The sequence below is a fragment of the Lissotriton helveticus genome, chromosome 12 (assembly GCF_964261635.1).
Source record: "Lissotriton helveticus chromosome 12, aLisHel1.1, whole genome shotgun sequence".
Taxonomy (NCBI): Eukaryota; Metazoa; Chordata; class Amphibia; order Caudata; family Salamandridae; genus Lissotriton; species Lissotriton helveticus.
In genome coordinates this window covers 276,515,422-276,528,910 of record NC_136073.1, presented here as the reverse complement: position 1 = coordinate 276,528,910, position 13,489 = coordinate 276,515,422, and the positions used below count along the sequence as shown (strand labels likewise).

The 13,489-nt window shown below is 43.7% G+C and overlaps 1 protein-coding gene across 3 annotated transcripts in view; it reads right to left on the bottom strand.

Annotated features, from left to right (window-relative positions):
* LOC144798412 (uncharacterized) overlaps positions 1–13,489 on the bottom strand; it is a 267,605-nt gene that overhangs the window by 209,210 nt on the left and 44,906 nt on the right. The window contains exon 1 of one of the 3 annotated variants that reach the window (XM_078669276.1): positions 6,298–6,431. The exons of the other annotated variants lie outside the window; for them this stretch is intronic. The gene's annotated coding sequence lies outside the window, so the exon portion shown is untranslated. Of the gene's footprint in view, positions 1–6,297; positions 6,432–13,489 lie in introns of those variants that run through there. 3 annotated transcript variants of the gene reach the window in all.

Here is a 13,489-nt window from a genome sequence, read left to right as displayed (position 1 = left end):
TTGAATGATCATATTTTTGATCGAATAAAGGACTACTACTACTACACCTCAAATCATTCACTCATCTAAGACAGTTTAAGAGCATTACAATATCATATGTATGCCCATGAAAGGGAAAGCTCAATCTCTTGGATAAATAAACAAAATAATCACATCTATGTGGAGGGCAAGCATTTTTTTGTGGAAGCCAGATCAAAACATATACTCAACGATCTGAGAAGAAGAAGGAACGAAGAGCTGAGCATCAGCAAAGGAGGAACATGACAACTGACTGAGCCCTAGCCCCACCAACCTGTCTCCTGCTTCAATGATCCTGCTCACAGAAACCGAAGTGTCCCACAGCCAGCAAGAACCACAGAGATCTGAGCAGCCTTCAACAAAGACTCTTTTCTCCAGTGGACAGTGGATTTGTCCAGAAAGAAACAACCCCCAAGGACACTGGATCCAGGCGGATCTGCAACACTTGCAACACTCTGCACCCGACACCCACGGCCCGAGTCAGAGTGACTCATCTGTCCTGTGAAGTCTCCCCAGTGATCCTGACCTAGGACAACAGTGGCTGACCTCTCCAGGACTCCACAACATCCCCTGCAGCCTCTTCACGGAGAGTCCCCCCGACTATGTCTGGATCCAGCTGAGAAAATCAGACAACAAAAGGCACCCCTGCATCCTCCGCCCCCTGACTTTGAAGAGACCGGCCAATGATGCCCCGGTACACCCCAGCTATCCAACTTACCTGTCCAACCATTGGTCGCTTCTGTACAGCCTCCTGGTCTAAACCTGCAGCTTCTTTGTGGAACCGATGACCTCCACTGAAAAGCATTGGCCACCCCAATGCTGATTAGCACCTGGCTGCTTTTGTGCCGCTGGTGGTGTAACCTTGGTGCTGAAACCACAGAAACGTACCTGTTAATCCGTGCCTCTACGAGGTGCCCCTGTTACCATAGGCTAATATTGGGCTCAGCGACCCCTTTAGCCGACCGCTTCTGTGCCGCTGGTGGTGTAGTACCTACCTGAAACGGAACTTTACCCAATGTTGGTCAAAACCGCTGAAGAATGGGGAAGTAAGTTGTGTACTTACCTCTTACTGCATAACTCGGTTTCCTTCCAAAGATTGCATTGTGATTTCTCCTATTGCAGATAACTGTCTGTCTTTACAACTCCAAAGTCTACAGTATTTGACTGACAATACAAAAGCATTTCATTCACTGTAAAGCATTGTCTACTGCCTTGCAAAACTATTCCTCCTATATCTTGAACAGTATTACTAATATTCTTGAAATTTTTATTATCTGCAACGGAGTTTCACTTGGTACTAGAAATAAAAAAACGAAGTCTAATCTTTATATAAAAACAACTGGTCTGGATTCAGTCTTTAAGTGTGTACAACAAATGCTTAACACAGCCCTCTGATAAGCCTAACTGCTCAACAATAGTGGCTGTTACCGAACGGGGATGGGTGTGGTGGTGGTGGGGGGGAGGGTAGGAGGAAATAAAAAAATAAAGCACTTACCTAAATACTGCCGTCCTTCGCCTCTCCTCCGTCCTCTTCTCCGCAGCAGGAAGCACACAGCCTCCTAGAATACCCTAGGCAATCACGATGTTGCCTTATAGCAGCGTTGTGATTGGTCCGAGCGCCGAGGTTCGGCGCTCAGAGAGAGACTGGGAGACTGTGCATGTTCTCCACCCAGGCTGTACAATACAGCCTGTGGAGAACATGCAAAGTGTGCATGGCGATTTGGCCGGCCCGAGACGGGCGGCCAAATCTTCATGCGCACTTAAGGTGCAGCCTCCACGCCTCCTCCCTCGACGTCAGTGAGCCCTGCTCTGTCCTAACCCAACCTGGCTTCAACTACAAGCTCAATACAAAAAATAAAATGATAATAACGGAACGTTATTATCATTTTATATTTTGTATTGAGCTTGCAGTTGATGAAATGGGGTGACGCTTCTCCGCCCTTGGAAAGGAGCCGCCGCTACTGCCCAGCTACTACTAAACTAAGTGTAAGGTATTATCTACTTTATCCTCTGCTATACCTTTGGGGACTCACTGGACTCTGTGCACACTACACCTCTTTTTGGTATAGTATATACCGAACCAAAATCCTAAATAGTACCCTCCCTTTTAAACAAGAATGTATTAAGGAGGTAAAGATGCACCTATAGTCCTTCACACTCCGAGGTAAGAAAAAGAAAATCCTTTTTTTATATACAAACCCTCACCCACTTTAACCCCTACCGCGCTACCGCGTTTTCCCGCTGTGCGCTGATTTTTCAAAATCGCGTTGTTTATGACAAAGCCAGCTCGTCATCCGCGTAGCGCAGGTAACGCCCATGACGGGCTGGCTTTGTCATTAGCGCGGAAGGGGTTACTAGTGGCATGCTTCATCATCAGGTTCACTCTGACTCCAAAAGATCAGGGTGGGCTAAACGTTATTCCAGGGAGCTCCTCGAAGAAGTATTTGTTTTTTGAGGGGTTATATACCCCCCAAAAAACAAATACGTCTTCGAAGAGCTTAAAAGGGAAGATACTATTTAGGATTTTGGTCATTTTAATGGGAGTATGTATTTCCTCTCCTTCTATATATGAAAGGATCTCTCTACTCTTCTGGACTCAGAAGTCACTCTCTGAGTCCTACTTGGTTAAGATAGTATATTCAGAGCCAGCTTCCAACAAATAGGATGTGAAGTAGTACACTACAAAGATTGGGGTCAGCATTAACTATACCCCGAAGATGGCCTCCACATTAGTGGGCCACCTCAAAAGAGTTGGTCTAATCTTTTATGTCTATAACCGGCACCCTTGTTCATCATCCATGGTGACACTTTGGGCAGCCATGCCAGGACCAGTCAAAACTTTGTTCTCTACTAACTCAGTCCGACTCAAAAATGGCACCTGAATAATTGTTTTCAGTTTAAGATAGTTAAAGTCAATATACCAGGGGCCACAGTCTGTATATTGGTCTGAACCCTGTGGGTTCGCAGATTTGCTGTTTAAGTTATAAATATATGTTTGTAAATGTATGCTAACTGCTGCCAAATTACTCACCCAAACTTCCATTTTGTATCTTCTCAACAAAGTGCACTTCCTTGGTATATACAGCCCTGCTCCAGGAATATTAATGATATGGAACAAGCCAGCCATACACCACAGTAAATCCCATGCAGCCCCAGTCCAAGCAGGGACACAATCTATAGTCAAGTGCAGTTCCAGCCTAGGCCAAAATCAAATGCAGGCAGCAGATACACATCCCACTCAGGCCCAAGCAACCTAGTCTAGGCCAACATTCGTTGCAGGCAGCAGAACACACAGCACTCAGGCACATGCAGTCTCAGCCTAGACAGACATCAGTTGCAGCAGCAGACATACATTGCAGTCAGTCTTACACGATCCCAACCACGGCAACATAATTTGCAGGCAGCAGACACAACACAGCAGTGCCAGTATAGGACAACATCAGGTGTAAGCAGCAAACACACAGCAGGCAATCCCAGAGAGCACCACATTAGGCCAACATCAGATGCAGGACCATACACACACCACAGTCAGTACCAGGCCACTAGTCTAAGACAACATCAGTTACAAGCAGCAAACACACTCTGCAGTCAGTCCTAGGCAGTTCCAACGTAGCCAAACATCAGTTACTGGCAGCAGACACACACCATAGGCAGTCACAGTTTGGAATGATGGAGCAAGGTGAAGAACAAGATTTTGTTCAAACTTGTGAAGTTAATCTCTCGTAACAATAATTGAATTAATATGCTTGTGGTGAAATTATACATCAGTACACGTGGGATTACTAATGTGCTTTATGTTGCAAACGCAAAGAAAAACATAATAAACTAACCTTGTCTATTGTGTCTTTGTCAGTATTAAATGCGGCTGTTTAACTAATAGCATGTGCTTATTTTGTGTGCTTATGTTATGTCTTTTTCTGTGATGAAAGCTCAAGGAGTTCGCGCAGCAGTTCCCAAAGGAGAAGTAAATATAATGCTGCTTATTTGTGCTTCTGCTAGGTAACATAATTAACGGGATTAATTAGTAAAGGGGGTGGGTAACAGAATGGGTCTCAATTCTTCAATTAATTGATGTCTTGTGTTTGTTTAATAATAGTTTCCAAAGTGAGGCCTAAAGGTGGTTCAGAAAACATGGCTGACAGAACTGCAGACGCGAAAGCTTGTCCAGAGAGAAGCCTTGCCCATGCGTAGCTGTGAGGATTTTTACTGCAGTCATCATTATTTGAAAAAGCAGTTCTTTGACTGAGTTGAACGTGCTTGTGGAGAAAAGGCTCAAGAACAGGAATTTAATGTGTCTGCCAAGGCTAGGAAGTAAATGTTTGAAACTTGTGGAAAAAGTATCTTTCCTGAGGAAGCAGAAAGACGTGGAAATGAAAGACAATAGGGCTTATGTAAAGTCTGGGCCTGGTCAAGTAACGGAGATGACCTAACAAACTTTATCATGGACTGACACAGGACAGCCAATGAAAAGCTCGGATTTGCCAAGAAGAATGTAAAATGTAGAAAGTTTAGCTAGAAAGAAAGGTATAAAACCTGACACTTGGAGTGGTGAAAAACCTCTCTTGCTTTCTGATTCCTGACAGACGTGGCATGCTGTCAGACTTTGGGCGCACGTAAGGACAGCAGACTTTAATGATTTTTCCTTTCTAAGTGTAGAGAGAATTAGACAGGGAAATAGATTTAGGGAATGGAAACTGTTATTCTGCTAATAATTTGTGTTTCTGAGCTTGCTTTACAAATGTCAGATTATTAAATCATTTCCTCATTAAAAGCTGCTTTCTTATTTGCTCATAAAATAAAGATTCTAAAACGTAAAATGCATTTCCTTTATGAAAATTAAAGTTAATAAATTAGATTTGAAATGACAAGCTGGTCTTGTTTATTCATGATCTAGTTACCATCAGTTGATTCAATCGCCTTGGTGGTCTGATTAATGATTGATAAATGATTAAAACCATGGTAAAAATAGGTAAACTGCAGTTGTATATAATTTGTAAATAATATGTGAATAGTTTAGCTTATCATACCACCTGATTCAGTCGCTCAAAAATTGTCTCAGTGGTAATATGGGCCTTCATATGTGTTTCATGATTAATGGTGAGTATTAACCCCTTCCACGCTCATGACGAGCTGGGCTCGTCATGCAGTAGCCTCCTCGCACGCTCATGACGAGCCCAGCTCGTCATGAATAATGGGGTTCATGGGTTTCCAGCACAGGGGAAAAATCCCCATAGCATTCAAGAGGTTAAAGTGATAGGTAGTGTTATTGAGACAGTTTTTCAATAGGAGTGCTGGATCAGGAACAACATCAGTTACAGGCAGTAGGCACTCACCTCAGTCAGTCCCAGTCTAGGACAACTTAAGTTGCAGACAGCAGACACTCACCGCAATATTTCACCTGAGGACTAGCCTAGGTCAACTTTAGTTGAATGCAGCAGGCAAACACCTCAGTTAGTCCCAATCTATGACATCAGTTGCAGGCATTGGTTGCACACATCGGCCAACTTTAGTCAAGGCAGAGAGAGGCACAACACTTTCAGTCCTCTGTGTTCCTTCCTAGGACAAGATCAATTGCATCCAGCCGACAAACACCGCAGTCATTTCCAGTCTAGGACAACATGAGTTGCAGCTGCAGGCTGCATGAATTAGCAGCAGTGAGAGGCAGCAAACACACTCCGATCTCAGAGTGGGCACTGCAGTCAGTAACACTCTTCTTCCTTTCTAGCAGTCTAAACACAGTAGCCGCCTCACGTAAACCCAGCAGGCAGCAGAATGCCTCCCCTCTACGTTCTGCGCAGCCAGCAGCGCTCTTTAGCCTCTCCAAAACAGTATCTACTGAGGCCGATGATGGCAGAGATACAGGCAAAAGGGACGGGGCAGACATGCCCACAGCAGGCAGGAGACGTAGCAGTCCCTAGGTTTCAGAGGTAGGCTAAGGCCCTGTACTACAGGCAACTACAAACGTCAGCTGAAGGGAAAGACAGACTTAACATTAACAACTGACATAAAATGAAGTCCCGGCAAAACCAGCACACCTGAGTGTCCCAACCTGCCTTGGCCACACAAAGGACCGCCTGGCAGCACATAACCACGCCTGTGCCTTAAATGCCAGCCCCATAGCAGGCAGGGATGCACATGCACACCTCGGCATAGGCGGCAAACACAGTTTCAGCAGGGACACGAGGGGAGCAGGCAGGGACACTCGTCTCTTCGCCGGGCAGCAGGGACACGACAGGCAACTAAAGCACGGCAGCCTGTGCACGGGCAGCAAGCACGCACCTGAGTCAATGACGCCTGCAGCTCCGCCGGGAATCAGCGGGCAGTCCTCACTCCGTTGCCTCCGTGCAGCTCCAGGACAGGCAGCAGCCGTGACAGGCAGGTGACGCAGCTCTCAGCCCACCACAAGTAACGGTTCCGAAACTGCACGCGCTCTCACCCCGCAGAGGCCTGGTGCTGCACGCGCGGTGCACCAATCCCCCTCCTGTCCTGACAAGCCCGGGCATGCACCTCACTCACAGCCGGGCAGCACCGCGCCACGGCCACGAGGGAGGGGCGGCGCCGGTACCGGTTCCGGGGCTGGGCAGAGCTAGACGGCCTCTTGCCACAGCGCGAGACAACAAAGAGGAGCATACTGTGGTGCACGTTGACTTTTCGCAGTTACAGCATTGTGTGGACGCGCCATGATAAAGAAACATAATGGACAGACCACATTCAAGGGAACTCTTTTAAATGTTTATGCAAGATTACACCAAACGTTACACCAAATCTATAATGCAGGAATCCTGAAATCCACTTTACATTTCTGTGTCTAAGTGTTCGTAATAATATAATTAGAACATCGGTGTTGCACGGTAATAGGATAATAAGAAAGTCACGCCATTTTACTCTCTGATTGTCATTTTACTGTTACCTATTGGATATAGGAGATAACCTATTGGATATAGGAGATAACCTATTGGATATAGGAGAAAAAATAACCTATTGGATATAGGAGAATTTTTTTTCTCTAAAATAATTTTTAATAAGCTAAAAGCTTGGGTGGAACATAGATCTATTATACCAGTTGAACAAGGGGGCTTCAAAGAAGGCCATTCCACGATAGACCATTGTTTTGCATTGTGGGCGCTGGCCAGGAAATCGATGGAGCAAAATGGCAAATTATTTTGCTGCTTCGTCGATTTCCGAGCGGCGTTTGACACAGTAGACCGAAATAGCCTTTGGGAAGTATTGGAAAATTATGGAATGCCACAGGGTATATTGAACATATTAAAAGAACTTCATAGTGGCAATTGGGCCCAGGTCATTAAGGATATAAAGGGCTCTCTGACCAATAAAATTCCAGTAAAGAATGGTTTGAGACAAGGGTGCGTATTGGCACCCCTGCTTTTCTCAATCTTTTTGGCAGACCTCCCAGCGACTTTGGAAGTTGAAAAAAGTGCGAGCCCGCGAATGAATAATAATAAAGTGTCATGTCTTTTATACGCCGATGACCTGGTGATCCTGGATCAAACTGAAATGGGCCTTCAAAGAAAGCTAAATGTGTTCAAAAAGTACTGTGATAAAAAGCTCTTAACAGTGAATATGGAAAAAACAAAGATCCTATGTTTCGGAAAGCGGGTAAACAATTTTAATTGGTTTTTAGGTCAGGATAAATTGGATGTAGTATGTGAATACAAATACTTAGGCCTCTGGTTTAATAGCGCTTTAAAGTGGAATACCCACTTGGAGGCACAGACGGCAAAGGCCTACTCTTCGGTCTGTGGGTTGAAAAAATTTAATAAAGATTATGGTGATATGTCACACAGACCGCTTTTGAAGGCCTTTGAAGCTATGATCCCCCCTCAAGTGCTCTATGGAGCAGAGGTGCTCTTTCTGAGTGGAAAAAGAGGGTGGGACCGGGAAGAAGGTAAAATTGTGTAAATGTTATTATCTCTACCAAATAGCTCCATGATTCAAGCTATTAGAATGGAGGTGGGTTTAACATCATGGGAAGTAAAGACTCAATTGCCCCTAATAAGATTTTGGAATCGACAGGAGCCTGGTAGTGATGAGAAGGTATCAATTTGGTGTAGAGAGGAAATTCGAGCAAGCAGCTTACGCTGGGCGCGAGATGTAAAGAAAACCCTCCAAATGGTAACCGCGCACTTGAAATTGAGCCTCTCCCTTCCTCTGATGAATATAGCATGCTCAAAAAAATGCTTAGAGAACAAGGGCTTGAATACTCTAGATCAAAAGACATGGACTATCTGAGGCTAAAAAAATCGGTGAATTGGGTTAAGAATGAATGGGAAAAGGAGACCCGGTTCCCATACCTGGATTTACTGCCTAGTAGATGGCTGAGACAGGATATCTTGAAGGTCCGGGTGGGCCTAAATCCATGGAAGATCGAAAGAAATATAAGAGTGGCCCTGATCCATCCGGACGGTACTTGTAAATGTGGTCTAGGAGTGAGAAATGATATTTTACATATACTGCTTGATTGTACTTGTATTTTAGTAATTCGGAAAACTTTTTTACGTCCAATGTTTTTAAAATATGAGGTGACCTCTCGTGTTGATGCTATCGACCTTCTTACAGAAATGCCTTTTTTAGATATTACAATTGCATTGGGGAAATTTCTGAAAGCAACAAGAGAATATGTAATGGAGATAACAAAGGAGAACGGGAGAGTTTACAAAATATAGAGTATCCCAATTTTATGTTTATGGTTTTATAAGTGTTGTAAAAGTGTAAAATGAATTGTGGTTTTAAATATTTTATGCTTAGGTTTTATAAGTGTCGAAATGTGTAAAATGAACTGTAGTTTAAATATTTTATCACAAGGTGCGATCCATTGTTCTATGTATGGTTTATAGACTATTGTCTAAATAAACTTTGTTATCATCATCATCATTTTACTGTTATGATTTTGTGCTTACCCGAATAAAGTTTATGAATGATGAATGAATGATGAAAGTCACACCATCACCGTTCTGTGTGGCTTTCAGCAGTGACACGCTGTGACTGACCCCAGTTTTGCTCTTCGGCCAGTTCTCCAGATAGCCGAGGGAAATGATGCAAAGACGGACTCTAGTCAGATCAGATCAGATCAAATAACTTTATTCGGTTATTCATAGTAACAACCATAAAAGTGAATTTCATAAACATACATTAACACATAAAATCCAAACATTGTTAATAGCAACATCTAGTATAAAGTCACAAGCAGTATAGACATTAAAAAATATAAGTTATATTAATTAAAAATATATCTATCAACAGCACAATTACCCCTCCATACTTTTCCTGAATTTAAGTGCTAATTTTAAAAAGCTGCATACAAATAAAGTGCAATCACAGCTTAAAAGTTGAAGGTAGTAAAGTGCTGGTTTGTTGAGGCATGGTTTTAGATATAGCCTCCGTGGTACAGTGTAAAAGGGGCAGATGAAAAGAAAGTGTGCCTGGTCTTGCGGAGACTTTTCGTCGCAGCCGCAAGCTAGCAGCACTTGGCCACGATGGGCCCCCCTAGGTACGGCTAATAAAAGATGGAATATATCTAGGCGAAACCTTGTCAACAAAAAGAGATCATAACCTGACAAGGGCCATGACAGGTACGGTTCCATGCGCAAAGATGTTTTTAATAGCACATGTTTCCGTACACTGTCTTTCATTAGTTCGCCCTCCTCCCGGGCTAGATACCTAGATGTAGTAAAGGTCTTTTTCACAAAGATAACATCAGATTTAGTTATAGACGTTGGGGTTACAAAAAGATCGGGGCGCCCTAATTCAGAGAAACAGTTGCTGATGTATTTAATCCAAGGGACTTTGAACCTGGTATCCCATGTTAAAGCTTCTTGCAAGATTTGTTGTGTAAGGGGTATATCAGTATTTAGCCAACAGGTTAGCCAACAAAGTAAAGGGTTTACGGCTATCCTGTCGCATAAATATGGCATGCCCAGCTCTTCATGCACTGAAAAATTTGCTGTTCCCCTTGGGACCCTCAAGATCCGTTTTAAAAAACTATTTTCTGCGACCTCCAGGCCACCAAGGGAGGCATACCCCCATAACTCGCTTCCATAACATGCAATAGCAATACTCTTGGCTTGATAAAGTTGAAGCAGTGCAGCCACTGGACTGTTACCCATTTTGCTTGCAAAGTCAAGTATTGCTGCATTTGATCTGGTTACCTCGCCCGTTTTCCTCTCTACTGCAGGTCCCCAATTTAATTGATAGTCAAAGAGGACACTGAGGTACGAAAATGTTTTAGCTACAGGTATTTTTTCGCCGTTGACGTTAAAAGAATTTGGCTTTTTTCCCCCTTGGCCTACCTTCATGACATATGATTTTGAGTTATTAATACTCAGGTCCCGGGACGTCATAAAGGCGTGGAAAGAGTTTAACAGAGTTTGCAGGCCAATTGCAGTCCTGGATATCAGGACTGCGTCATCCGCATAAAGCAGGACCGGTAGGCCTTTCCGTCCGACATAGGGGTAATATGCTCCTGTGCTTAAAAGATGCTCTTCCAGGTCGTTGATGTATAAATTGAAGAGGAATGGAGCTAAGATACACCCTTGTCGGACGCCCCGATGAATTCCAAAGTCCCTCGTTACTTTTAGGTCTTGTGTGTAACGGACATTTGCTCTTGTGTCGGAATGCATGTCGGCTAACAAGTTAATCAAACTCTGCTCCACTCCCATTTTTACCATGGCATCCCATAGCCTACCACGGTCTACACAATCGAAGGCCGACGATAGGTCCATGAATGCCATGTGGATTGTACCTTGCTGGGCCATAGTGTATTTTCCTATAATCATATACAGGTTCAGACACTGGGTAACTGTTGAGTGACCAGGCCTGAAGCCGTATTGAATCGGGGAAATTATATTATTTTCATCTGCCCATGCTGTTAGCCTGTTTAAAATTACACCCCCCACTACTTTCACTACAGAATTAATTGAAGATATTGGTCTGTAGCAGTGGGGGCTATTACGATCACCTTTTTTAAACACAGGTACTATAGTGGAGATCCCCCACGACTTTGTGCAACCAGAGGCCGCTGCTGCATTTACTACAGTGGTGACAACAGGAGCCCATAGTGATGGACAAGGTTTAAAAAGATCTGGGGGAAGGCCATCAGGCCCTGGGGCCTTATTACAGGTTAAGCCTTGAATTCCTTTTTCAACCTCATTAATTGAAAAATGCAAAAGATTCTCCTTAGGAGTGACACAACTATGCTCAGCTTGTGGCTCGTTGCTTTTAAAAATGGTACTAAAATAGGTGACCCAATCCTCCTCTGGGATATTTGTGCCAAGAACGGTATTACTTGGGTGGTCAAACAAGGGTTTATTAATAATATCCCAAAACTTGGCACTATTACCCAAAATTTTGGGATCCAGAAGGGACTCCCAAGTACTTGCCTTTACCTCTTTTTTTGTGTCGCAAAAGATTTATTATAATTGGCGCGCATAACCTTAATACGGGCCGGATCTCTGGGTCTAGCTTTTAGGGCAGTCTTAAGGTCTTGACTAGCTTTAGAACAGGAGTGATCAAACCATTTAGGATTACTGCCAGCATGCCCATTTGCTGGCACCATTAACAAAGACCCTACTGTTGATACAACCCCATCAAATGCAGACAGGGTTTGACGAGGGGATGATGTAGGTGATACACAAAGTGAGAGATCAGAACTACATAGGTTATTAATTGAGACATACAGGCTATCATGGTTCACCAATGTCCATTTCAAGCGATGCTTTCCGTTTATACACTTTAAAGACCCAAGGCCTTTACGTTGCTTTCGCATTTCTAAGATGCCTCCACCCAGTTTGACAGAGATTGGGTTATGATCGCTATGAATATTCATTTGGATACAAAAATCTGAGGCAAAGTTGGCAAGGTCAGCAGATAATAGGATATGATCTATATATGATCCGTTTATGTTGCCTTTATACGTAGGGACATGAAAAAGTGTATGCTCCGCCATCACAGACATGGCTGCCACTAAATTGTTTTCGTTCATCACGGTGTTAAGTTGGGTTCCTCGCCGAGAGTGATCAAAGTGAAAGCCTTCCTGGCTATTACACCCCAAATGTCCCATGGGCGTCACTCCTGGGTTCCCACATGGATGGGTGTTAAAGTGACCTGCAATCAATATGTGGCGCGGCAAATTCCCCACATTGGCTCTCAGAAAGTCGCACAACTGTAGTAAGTTACACTCTCCATGTTGATTCACTGCATTATAGAACTTGATCAAAGTCAGAGTATATTTGCCCCTCTTTAACTCTAGGACTTGGATATTCCTGTTGCCTAAGTGGCGATTGTTTATTTTACAAATGAGAGCCAGAATAATGTAAGTTGCTAGGCCACCCTTTGCTCTTCCCCTACTCGATGGTTCAGCTGGCGTGAAGAAACTTTGATATCCCTCGATGTGGTTATTTTTCCCATCTACCAACCATGTTTCTTGGAGGCATATCACTGCATGTTGCTTGACAAAAGACAGCCAAGTGGGATCACAAGCTTTATCAGCCAGGCCCGCTACGTTCCAGGAGACCAAGCTTTTGTTACTTGATGGTATTATGTCTGCTTCGACGACTGTGTATTTGTCGGCTAGATTTAGGGCAATACCTTCTGTGCGTATAACTACCTGCTCTTCCATGATGCAGTGATTTTGTTCTATACAGGTTGAAACAGGGCTATAGGCCTCTAAGAAGTCAATGGGTGAACTCGGTTTATCTTGTAAAAGCGAGCTCTCTAGTAGGGATCTCATTTCTGGGCCTATCTGGTCATCTAATTTTGGCTTCTCAACAGGGATGGATTCAATCAGTCCCTTTATGTCTGCGTCTTTACCAGATGATATGTCAGGGTGTGCATGCTCAGCATAGACAGGGGGGATTAGTGTTGCGGGTAGTCAATCGACCCCCTCCAAACCGCTCTGTTCGTAGAAGGCATTAAACCAATTTGAGATAGGAACGTTGTACTGATTATGCAAATAAGTTGAGTGGGGATACACTTGTTGATGTACTTGATGTATACCTTCCCTCCTTTCTGGATGCCTAACATTGTGGTTAGCATTTCTATAGGCCCTGGGTATGGCTTGATATAAATATGATGGATCAGTTGGCGTATATTCACCATAATTCCCTGTATTATTCCAGTATTGGTATTGATTAGCAAAAGTATAGGATCTCCCCTGTTCCTGGGAAAAATTTTGGTACATATTATTTAGCCCAGGATCGTTTGAGGGGTAGAAGTAGCTAAGATCCATAGTGCGAATCAAGCTATTTGCGAGGCCATCCCTCCAGCTACAAATATAGCCTGCCACACGAGTATCGCTGAAACTTACAATGATGCACTCGCCCTCGGTAGACTTGAATCTATGGCCCACCCAATCTACCCTCCTAACATGGGATATTTGCCCATTAAGGTGTGAGGGGAGCGGTCTATTTGTAGTTAGCCAGTGGCTCACTTTATTTTTAATTCCCCATACGTTTCT